The sequence below is a fragment of the Cryptomeria japonica genome, chromosome 2 (genome assembly GCF_030272615.1).
Source record: "Cryptomeria japonica chromosome 2, Sugi_1.0, whole genome shotgun sequence".
Lineage (NCBI taxonomy): Eukaryota > Viridiplantae > Streptophyta > Pinopsida > Cupressales > Cupressaceae > Cryptomeria > Cryptomeria japonica.
The window spans coordinates 14,381,731-14,394,394 of NC_081406.1; positions in this window are offsets into that span (position 1 = coordinate 14,381,731).

Here is a 12,664-nt window from a genome sequence, read left to right on the forward strand (position 1 = left end):
AAGGTTCAAAGTTGGTCATGCATCGGTTTCATCTTCTCTCATTAATTGTTATTTGTCTCGTCATGAAGTTGGTTTTCTGTGTTGTTCTATGTTATTTCTCATGTTTGAACTTGAACATTTGAACCTCTTAGTTGTTGGTTCAAGGTTCAAAGGCTGAATTCTTAGAATACTGAAAAGTTCTAGGCATAATTGATGCATGCATAATTAAGCAAGGTGGCGGTGGGAAAAGAGAATATTCTAGGGTTTTCAAAAAGGTTAGTTTCTAAAAAATCATGACAAGCAAATATGATAAAGCATGAGTTGTGCGATGAAGTGATCTAAACATTAAATACATTTCGAGTATAGGTCAAGTCAGGCAATAGCTCACACGAATTTCCTTAATTCGTACAACTTGCTAAGTTTTAAGCATAATTTTGTCTATCATTGTTGCGAAAGCTAGCAATTGTCTCTAGAATTTTCTTTAGTCGTAATGCAAGTAGGAGAAATTGAAGGTATTTTATTTGCACGTAGAATCTTTCCAAGAATTTGTAATTTAAACAAGGTTAGTTTTAGTCATTCCCTCTTCTGCTGTGTTTTCTTATTCAAGAAATTAGTTGTCGTTCGTTCTCATTTGTTGTGCGTAAGTTCATTGCATCCTTGTAAATTACTTGTTTAAATGAGAGGTGCCATAATGGGGTCCACCCTACCCAAACAAGGCCACAATTCTCGCCTGATTAGTTCACTCTAAGAAATGGGAGATACTTCATTAGCTCTAGCGTCCCTCTGATTTTATCAAGAAAGCCAAAAACCCAGTTCCAAATTCAATGATGGAAAGAATAGTGAAGAGTGGTTTGGTTGAAGCCGCCACATTCCCCATCACTATACCATGCCCAGAGTTGGTACTAGAATGGATGAATAGGTATGATTCATAGTGCAGATGCATCAGGAATGTCAATGGTGAAGTGTTGTTAAAAATTGATAGAGAAACTGTAATCGTAGCCATGGGTGTACCTCATAAAGAGCCATATGAGGACTGGACTATTGGCACATCATATTCATTCTTCTCTATGAAGAAGAGCACTTATAGAAGTGTGATTGCAAGAAATTGGCTACCGAAAACTCAAAAAGTGGGGTCTAGATTGTCGAGGCCGCCTACCAAAGAACACTTTATAGCGGAGGTGCGCGACATTGTCATTCTTTTGAATAGATTAAAAGGGAATACCCATGCCTTCTATTGGAAAGGCTAGATGTACTTCTATATCCAAGTCATGTTGAATGGGAGTGACTACCTAGATTGGGGGCAACTAATTGCAGAAAGGTTGCATGAAAGTCTGAATAGGTTTGCAGGAATGACTGACTCAGTGAAAACTTTAGTGGCTAATATTTGCCAATTGGCTATTTTTTGAAATTTGGGAATCAAATTTGGCTAATAATTTCAACTTTTAAGGTGACCCAAATCACCACATTTTTACAAACTTTTATTTTAATGTTATTTAAATCGCTAGAGAATTTATTTTATTAAATTTTTTTAACTTAAAGATTCACCACAATATTTGATACATGATTGGATCAAATTTGTCAACATTTTATAATTAATTGTAGAAATCCAAATTAATTCACCAATAATATATCATAATTATTAGTTACTTTAGGGTTATATCAACAATATTTTGTTTGTGGGGTTTGAAATTGCTTTTGAATTGTTGACTTTAATGAAAATTAATGGTCTAAAAGCAATTTTTGGCCCCATGAGTATTACAAATTGTTTGTAAATTTTATCTCACAAAATAGAAAGAGGGCTATTAGATTATTTTAAGTTAACGGTAGAAACCAAATAAAGTATAGTCTAACCCTTAAATTCATTAATGATTTCAACCTTCATGCCTTTACTTTTTTATAAAAGTATTTTTAAATGAAAGGAAATGCAATAGTAATTAATGCATACAATGATTATTTTCCAAGATTCGCCAATATTTTCTACAAAAAAAAATTGATAAAAACAAATTCGCCAATATAATTTATTTTTTTTAATAAAAAGGAAAGATTTGCCAATAAACATTGTTATTATTTTTAGAAAGAATTAATTATTCACCAAGATTTTATACAATTTTTTGACGGGGGGTTTCTTAAAGTTGTCACTGGACTGGCTTCTTTATGTCATCTTATTTGTTTTATATGCTCGCATGTACCCAAGATTGGAATGGGCTACATCATGAACCCTAGATTGATGGGATAAAGGTGTATGAATATTATCCTCACTTGCAGGAGCATAAATATGTAGAGAATTTTATGAGGTGGAATGACATCTTCACAGGGAGATTGGTTCATGAGTTACAGGGGAACATAAATAAGAGATTGATAACAGAGGCCATGGAATTCATTGGCATTTATGGTAGTTATTTTATTCAATTTCCCCAGTTCACTTACATTCAAGTTGGCGGTTTCCAAGGTGAACCTTTCAGGTTGCCTCAGTTTGTATTAGATAGTTATGTTATAATTGAAGTTTATTGTCAACTGGCACACATTGACAGAAAGAGTGGAGGGAAGTCCAGAGTGATATTTCCTATGGAACTTGGGCATTATAGTTGTGCATCTATTTCAGATGCATTGAACCTTGAACTTGAATTTAAAAAGTTAAAGCTTGAACAATATGTTGCTAGATACAAATTTGATAGTCAAGCATTTGCTAGAGAAAATTTAGAAATGGACAATGATTTTCAGCATGAACCTCAATTGGAGGATTATTGGGAAAATTGTGTTGATGAGTTCGAAGTCTGGAGAAGGCTGTGGTCAAGGTTCACAATTCAACAAATTGTCACAATGGGCCTATCCATGAATGTTTCTGGGGTGCAAGAAGAAGGAGATGAAGAAGTAGTCGACCCTGAGTTTGATGAAAATATACAAGGACATCCTATTCCAAAAATTTATTGGAGTAGAAAAGGAGACCATAGCATTCAATCCAGAACCTTTAATGTAATTAGAAGAATAGAGAAATGTTGAAGGATCACCATTTCAAGCAAAAGCCTGTTCCTACACTTAAGGATAAGAAAGTCAATCAAACTCATGCGGCTTCTGAAATATCTCTCCCTTCTTCTAATGTTGTTGTTGATATTGTAGGTGAAAGGAAACAAAGGATAGAGAAGACTAAAAATACAGGTCTAGGAGATTCTTCCATAGGTTCAGCTTCCACCCGTGTTACCAGATCACATAGCAGGAAAAGTAATCAGAAAACCCTAGCAAGTTCATTGGTAGTGGATTTAGCTTTTGAAGAAGAGCTTCAAGAAATAATGGATGCCCAAGTGCAAGATCAACCACTCCTAGATGTTGCAAACAGTGGAAAAGAAATCATCCAACTTGAAGATTCAAGGAATACTATGACCGTTGTCACCAGTGATAAAAAAATCACCATTGCCAAAGGAAATATCCACCACTCCTAAATGGCCAAGTGCCTCATTTACCAAAAAGAGGAACATCATCCCTATTTCGATCCCAATGGAGGATATGGTTAGCAAATTCCTGCGAAGGACATAAAAGTCCAAAAGACTCAAAATAGAAACCATGATTGATGTGGATGAGTAGATGAGACACTGGGTGACAGAGGAAACTATATTTTTGTTCCATCAAGATAGGGACATTTATTGAGATATTTTCATAGTTTTCATCTTCAACTTGTTCATAGATATCTGCATAACTTTTTATTTTATTTTTTCCCAATGATTCCTCTTCATCGCACCCTTCATGAGATTTGAAAACTTCATATTCAGGTGACATGTATGATAAAGGTTGGATGCTTAGTGTTTCATCTTCTTTCACTTGGGGCTGATCTGGAACTTCATCAATATCTTCAAAAGCAAAGGCCTCCAATTCTTAAGGAAAAAAAGAAATACAAAGTTTCATTTGTGGTTGCCTCTCCACTAGTCATGGTAGTGAAAGGTTGTTCAGAAGTTACTAAAACTTTGACATCATCAATCTAACTATCATCTCCATTGAGTGGTGATGGAATAATAGGAATGTCTTCTCCACAAAAGAAATCATCATCTGGAGCATTGAGAAACCAACTGGGAATAAAGACTACTAGAGTCTCATCTTTATGGATCTCTTCTTCACCATTCTCTTCATTCTTGGGCTGCATGCATGCTTGGAAAGAATTTGATTCATCATCTTCAAGATCCTTGTTTTTATATTGATGAATGACGTCTTTCTTGTTGTGATGATCTTGATAATTCTCATGTTGCATCCATGGATGCAATCTTATTTTTCATCTTCACACACTTCATCTTCATCTTTCTTTTGACAAGTATCCTTGTTAGCCAGTATGGCTTCATCTTCCTCAACACATACATAATCTGATGAATCTTTTTTAAAACTTGGATTAAGAGACATCTCAACTGGAATGTGCACATCTTCAAGAAAACATTTTTCTCCCTTCTCTTTTTGTTCAATCATTTTCAATTTTTGAAACAAGGATGCACTTTGTTAGGATCAAATTGCCTTTCACCATAAAATATTTTCAAAAATTTAACTTGTTCAGCATCTTCAAGATCTTGTCTTCCTCTGGTTCAAGTGAATGATCATGAGCAAGAAACAATTTTGCCTTTCCTTCTTTCTCTTCAATTACTTGCAAAGATTGGAGTAGAGAAGGATGAATTTTATTAGGATTAAGTTTCTTTCCATTGTAGAAATTCTTCAATAAGTTGACTTGTTCAGTATCATCAAGACTTTGATACCATTGAGAAACTGGTATAGGAGAAACATCACTTTTGTTTTCATCTTTCTTGATTGTTGCTGATTTAGGTAAATGATCATAAGCAAGAAAACCAATCTCTTTTCCATCCTTTTCTTCAATCTTTTGCAATACTTGACATAAAGAGGGATGAATCTTATCAGGAGTAAACAACATGCCACCATAAAAGCTCTTCAAGAATTTAACTTGTATGGGCTCATTAGGAACTTGCTTCTTTTGATATAGATAGTCTTCATCATCACTTTCACTATCACTTTCCAACTTTGCTTTGTACCAAACCATTGTTCTAAATTCGATCTTTCAAATAGAGTCGCCAACCTTTATTTTGAAGAAGGTACCTTGAAATTTCTGAGGAACAAATCACACAGGTATTTCACTCCCCAGCAAAGTCGCCAAAAATTTGTTGGTAAACAGAATTGTCACTATGAATTCTCCTTCAAAATTGACCATGTTCACCCAAAGAGAAGTGACAACCGTTCCAATAGTTGCAGAGATTGTGGTGAAGCCACAATCTTCCTCTGTGTTTGAGAGGGGCAGCTCCCTCATATGATGGGGGTTTTTAGGATTTTTGTGTACTTTTAACTTGAAAGTACGTAAAGGAGAAAACATAGAATTAAAAAAATATAAAGAACAAAAACCCCAACAATAGACATACGAATACCAATTGAGATTTCACAAAAGATAACAATTACAAAAGGAGATTTAAGCATGATATAAGTTTTGACATGTAAAGACAAAAGAAGGACAACAAGTATCAACCTACGAGGAAACAGGTTATCTTATCACATTCAAACAAAGATAATGAGGCATGATTGCATTTCATCATATACATATATCATTTGAACTGTAGAGGAAAAAATTGCACAAGTACATAAAGGAATTATCAATTTAACATACGAGAAATTGATAACAATAATTGAGAAGTACATTCAAGACACACAAATTAAATGCATTCTTGATTATTCTTTTGAAAGTATACAAATTCAAAAGCTTTGAGTACAAAAAAGTAAAATCCAAAATTTCTCCAGCATCTCCCCTTCTGTCAAAGTCCCCCCTTTACAATGCAAAAGCCTTCTATTTATAAGCTTGAGAGAATAACTAACTTGATAACCAACTCATAGCTACTTTGAATAACCACATAATTTAACCACTTTGTGTAACTACTTAGATTAACTTCCTAAATAGCTAGTTAGGAAAACCACCTAGGTAACCGATTAAGATAACAAAGTATCAACTTAGGATAACTACACAAGTGACCACTTTTAATAACTACCTTTAAGAAACAAGTTAGGATTTACCTAACTTTTACAAAAGTGAAGTTCAAATTCAAATTTTTTTTAGTGGATGACATAAGAACTTTTGAAACTTGTGACTTTGAAGAAAGACGATATTATTAATCATCATGTTGAGGTAGTTTTCAATCCTCACTAGCTTCATCTCTAATAACTTTGAAAGATTTACGAACACTGACCATTTTATATCTTTTGTTTTCTTAATACGCACTTGTAACTATACCACCACCTTTATCTTTGATGTAGAGGAGTAGTCATTTACCAACAACATTCCAAGACTATAATCTTTGCGAACATTTCTAATAACATAATCCCATGACTACAAACATATTCCTTTTGTAGAAACTCTCTCACCCAAACCGTATCGAGGGGCAATGTAACCAATACGACCCTTGAGGATATAATGTATTGAATTTATAGAAACATCTAACCTAAACATATGAAAATCAATTGCAAGAGCTATTATTTTGGCATCTACAAGAACATTTCTTGGCTTCAAATTGCAATGCAGCACTGGAATAGATAAATCATGATGTAAATATTCAATTCCACAAACTACATCTATGGAAATGTTTAATAAGCACTCGACATTCTCAACCCACATTGCATGCATGTCTAATAATGAAATACATATCCTTTGCGCACCAAGAAAGCATGTCAACATGACTTCCACAGGCTTAACTGGCATCAAATACACTTTGTACATATTCTGCAGTCGTGACACATCAAAGCATACGGTTATTAAGGTTTTCTTGTGAAACAATTCATTTCCAGGTCTATTCTTTGACATTTTTCTTGCATGAGAGCATCTCTTGTCTACGCCTGCACACTTCAAGATACCCAACATTGGCATGAACGGAAGTGATATGGGTCATGGAACTTGGATTTATATCTTCCTACTGCATCTTCTTGAAATTTTATATAGCCTTTTCAACACATGCATTTTGTACAAAAATTTCAACCATTTCCTTCCATTCGATGGCATATCTTTGAGTGTTCTTTTAAACTACTCATGTACCTTCTCTAAGCTTCTACATTTGCATCTGTGTCTTTGGGCTTGGGATGAATGCCAATAACCCATTTTGAATCATGGAGAGTGCTGGCTAAGCTATGGAATGTGACTTTACACCTGAAATTGTACTGGCTTCAAAATTTTATCTTTGTATATCTTGAAATCATCGCATGTCATGAGATGACATCGATTTGAGATATTTGTCAAATAGGTCACCGTACCTTGTTTATGGTTCCACATTTTGCAAACATGTTCATCTGACATTTGCAGCAGCAACATCTACCACCTGTATCTTCTTGAAAGTATGAAGAGCCTTGTTAGAGAATCGATTTTCAGTGAATTTATTGATCATCGTGCTATGAAGAGACATTTCTTTGAGGTATTCTATGAAAGTATTCAGGAGCTTCAAGTCTCTGTCTGCACATTGCGCATGCATGTCTTCCATAAAGATAGAGATTTAGTGGGACTCGGTTTTACAACTAACAAATGATGTTAGCTTAGATTTTCTTCGTATTTCTTGCCTTTCTCATTTGAGATCTTCAAATACATTTGTAATAAGTTAGTTATAATAACTAATTTACATATTGACTGCTTATTTTCTATCACAAACATGTTGATTTATAACAACTTTTCCTCATTCAGTGGATGATCTATCGGCTTCTTGGAGAACTCTCAAAACAAGTTGATAATATTGCATTCCCTCTTTCATCAGTGTTTTGCCAAATTTATTAAAGTCACCGAGAAATGAGTGCATTGTTCTTTTTATTGTCAAAGGAACTAACTCACCAAAAGTTAAGAACTCAATGTGTTGGCTTTTTTTTGTTTGGAGATGTCTACAACTTTGTAAACTAACCAACTTGCCGCTAACAATCAAAATTATTGAAGAGCTTAATGATCCCTCGCGTCCTTTCTTATATTTTATCGACATTTGAAAGCACTTTCAATCATAGATTGATTTCCAAATATTTTCATTTGACATGCAAATCCATATCGATAATCATTATTATGGTTATGAGTTCCTTTGCTTTACATCTTCCAAATGCCTTTTCTCGAAATATATTTTCACTGAGACCATAAAATTAAAGGTGTGTAGCTTGTGTTTGTGTCCACTGCTATTGTCTGATCATTAGCCATTGGTAGAAAGTCTGTATATATATCTTTACAATAAATACATTTTGCACATATTCATGATCATTATATTCCAGTTAATTTCATTGTTTTATTTTTGAATTGGGAAAACTGTATCACCACTTTGCAACTTGTCAAGATTAAAAATAGGGCTAACAACTGGCTCTGACTAGGGACAAGGACTGCAAAGGGCACAAGATGAATCTATAATCTTTGCAAAGGATCATAATGAATCTAGGATCTCTTCACTGATGAGTGCATTATTTATTGGGCAACAGAGTCACCAAAAAGAGGAGAGTGTCGGGTCTCAAATCAATAGATTGGATAGGTTCTAAGAAAATGCCAACTCCTATGATCAAACCCTCCAATTGACTTCATCAAATTATATAGTGAACCTATTTGGTTACTAACTCTCTCACTTTAGGATCTGCAGGACCTAGGCGGGTATACCTACTCACTAGTTCTTCCTTCAACTAATGCTTTTTATAGCAGATTTAGTGTCTTAATCTGATATCTCCTAGTCTCAAAATGGCATAAGTTTCTTAAACAGATTGATTTCAGATGTGTGTATTGATCTATGTATCTTACAAAAGTATATATGTTACAATTTGGCTAAATTACCCACTATACCTACTCTACTAATCCTAATGCTTAAAAGTAAAGGGGGATTGGTATGGTTAAAGGGTTTGTTTATAAATGATCAATGCCTTTCCTCTTATTTGGGCTACAGAGTCTTATATTTCTTCAAGACTTATTGTGTAAACTTATGAGACAGTTTTTAAACCCACCCCCTCTCGGTGAGTTTGTCAGCTACTATTTCTTATGAGGTCTACTTCAATGTCTATATTGTAAACTGCTTGAATGAATTTAACCCTAACTTTAAGAAACCATCCAAGGAAGGAATACAGGGAACAATTACAATTCACAAGTAAATCTTTTTTGATCCAAATCTACAATATGAAACACATAATTTCATTGGAAGAACACAAATAACCTTATCTCCTTTAGATAATATCACAAGCAACTGCCTTGTAAAAACAATTTAACTCTCAACACATATGAGAAAGAAAATGCAACTGGTTATTTTTGATAAAAAGTTTAAAAGTATAAAATTGCCTCCACCTCTTGTATCTCTATTCTCACCCTCTTTACATTTTACATCACACATATATATGTGGTTGAATGGTTTTCAAACCCCTTTGGGTGAAAAGACACCCCCCTTTTAAATAAAAATAATTCCAAATCTCGAAAGTGCCTTAGTTTATGTAATTAATTGTCACTTTACAAGTTGTTTAGGCATATTAGAGGTATTTTAAGGCTATTTTATGGGTATATAATGGATAAATGGTCTTTAAATGATGTAAATACCCCCTTTGGTGCTTCACAGTCCATTTTTTATGCCCATTATTGTGTTTATGTTATGGTTTCATATTGTGCAACAAATATAAAACATATTACTTGTAACTATTCAATATATATATATATATATATAGAATATTTCTCATTCCCTGTCTTGGAATCTGGAATTCTAAAAATTGCAAAATTTAGGGTTCCAACAGTGGCTCTGTCTGGGGATGTATGCCCCTTGCGGACATAGCAAGAATTCAGATATCTAGTGGAGCAGGTCATGTGCCTTATTCATTGACCTTTTTTGGTGGCCTCAAGCCCCAAAAACTGAACACTAATTCTTTCCTCTATCAAACATCTGATTCTCATCATGAAGTAGTATAAAAACTTTGAAATTATTGATATCACCTGATTGGCAATTCTTGTCATAAGATACATCATCCATCCTTATTTTATAGGGATTCTTTATTTCACCTGGAATTACCATTATCCCCTATTCCATAGGAAATGGTATTTATACTTTTACAAAAGTTTTCTTCTTGTGGCATCCTCATATTCTTCATCTCTATTTTATTGGAATGTTGCGTATTATCTAACTAGTACTTCTTTTCACCTTTTATTTTATCTCTATGTGATGTACCTTCCTTTTGTAACTCGCTTATTTTTGTGGTCCTTTTATCATGTGACTTGGTCATATTATTACCCATGTTGTCTTCACACATGTTTGTATTGTCCATACTATCTAAAAAATTTTCTTCTTCATCATATAAAGGATTTGAGAATACATAAAAATCCTTTTCACACATACCATGGCAGTAGGGAATATGATTTTCCTCTATCACTTCATCACATAAGGGGTTTGAAAATATTTGACAGCCATTTTCAAATTTGCATACCTCTTATTTATCAATTGTATCATCAAGGTACTCATGTATGGATTCACTTTCCTCATGACTGGTACAATATTCTTCATCAATGCTAGCAACAATTTCTTCAGGTTCTGACTTGTACTCACAAACATCATCAATTGCTTCTTCATCAGATGGGACTTCCAAAGGGATAATTGATTCTTCTATATATTCATCTTCATTTGCATCTCTTATGTTGATGTTACTCGTCTCACGCAAATCATGTATTTTTTTATTCAATTCTTCAAGAATTGAGCATGCTGATTCCAAACTGTCAGACCCACATTCTCTCATGGTCAATTCCTCCAGTATAGCTGAATTAAGTTGTATATTATCAGGCATTTGGAAATAAGTCACCATTATTCTGCCAATCATTTTTTCTATAGATTCACCTTCATTTCTTCTTATGTTGTAGATTGCATTGCCACAATCATCTGATTGAATCTAATTTTGGTATGGAGAACCAATTGAAGGGCTAGCTATGTGTGTGAAAAGTGGACCTGTATCTGTAAGCACAACACTTCAATCAAGTCATTACATGTATGGTTAGATAGATATAAGTATGAGTATGAAAACCATAACAAATCGACCCATTGCCTTCTAAAAGATGCGAGTATAAGATTGCTCTCAGATTTGTATAAGCAATTTAGTGACTAGACGACACCAAGATGAAGGATTTAATCTATATGAGAATGATATTAAGCTAAATGGATGCAAGATTAATCTAACAAGATTTAAGAAATAAATGAGATAAATGATCTAAATATATATGCAATATTCTCAATGAACCTAGAGCAAAAATAGTATAATAACAATGTATTCTCTGGGATTTTTTAATGAGAGATGAGAGCCTGAATTTATAGAAAATTCAGAAAGAAACCAACGGCTGAGATCAAATGATGATGAGCAGTCAAGATTTTCCAAGAGGAAGCACAATCCAGGTGAATTGATATGATTGGATGCTTTTCTCAATTTTAAAGGAAATTGAACTAAAATTAAGATAAAATAAAAAAAAATTGATTTATTCTATATTTCATTCAAATTTAATATTTAATTGTTTTAATTGCTTTCTTTGAGATTATCTATCAATTTTTAATTTGTTTTTTCAAGATTATCTCCAATTGATTTCTTTTCTAAAATTTTAATTCTTTTTTGTCAATTAATTCATTTTTTGATTTATTTCCATTTTTGAAGATTTGTGCTCATAATTTCCAATTCCTCTTTCTTGATTTGTTTCCTTTTTTGACTATTTGTAGCAAATTGATTTATTTTTCAAATTAATTCCTCTTTTTGATGATTTAATGACAAATTGATTTATTTAATTAAATATGCTAGGATATTTAATTAAAATAAATAAGATAATTATTTAAAATGATTTACTTGGAATGATTTAATTAATTAAATAAATATTTAATTAATATTAGTGATTAATTTTGCCATGTGACATTTGATGATTTTAGAATTAATTGTGTGCTCAAGATTTATTTAATTACCTTTGGTTAGGACCTTGGCGATGTTGTCGAGATTAGGGGTTCATGGTTTAGATGACCATTTTTTAGGTATTACATTTGCCCCTCTTTGAATTAATATGCGAGCAACGCGTTGGTTCAAAGAAATTTGATATCTAGGAGATACCAGTTTTGAACTTGATTGATCATGAATTAGATGAAAACAAGGTGTTTAGCTTGATTCTAAGTGACGAAGCTAAATGCAGTCTGATTAAAGAGATACCAATCCCGAACTTGATTGAACTTAAGAATGATAGAAAACAAAAGATACCAAAATTGAACTTGATTGATCAAGAAGCGGATCTTACTGATCTAGAACTTGATTGATCTAGACACAGTGAGTGATGATAAAAAATTGATCTTGAACTTGATTGATCAATATATGATGAAGATAAACTATGCAGCTTGATCCAAAGCAACCAATATTAAACACCCACTTAGATTGAGTGTGATCAAAGAAACTCTTTAAACCCTTGATTGAGTTTAAATGAATAATCTGCTTGATGAAAAGTGATAAAACTGATTAACGTTAAAAGATTGATTCAGATAAAAGATAAATATTAGCTTGATATGAAGCGATGACTCTGATATGCCCCTAGAGATTGATTTGATTCATATGGTCGAGAGATCTCAACTTGATATAAAGCGATGAAGTTGAGATGCCCCTAGCGATGAGGTCTTGTTTGATTTTCTTTAGTTGAAAAAGATTTTTGCTTGACTTTTGATGAAGATTTGAAAATTTTCTC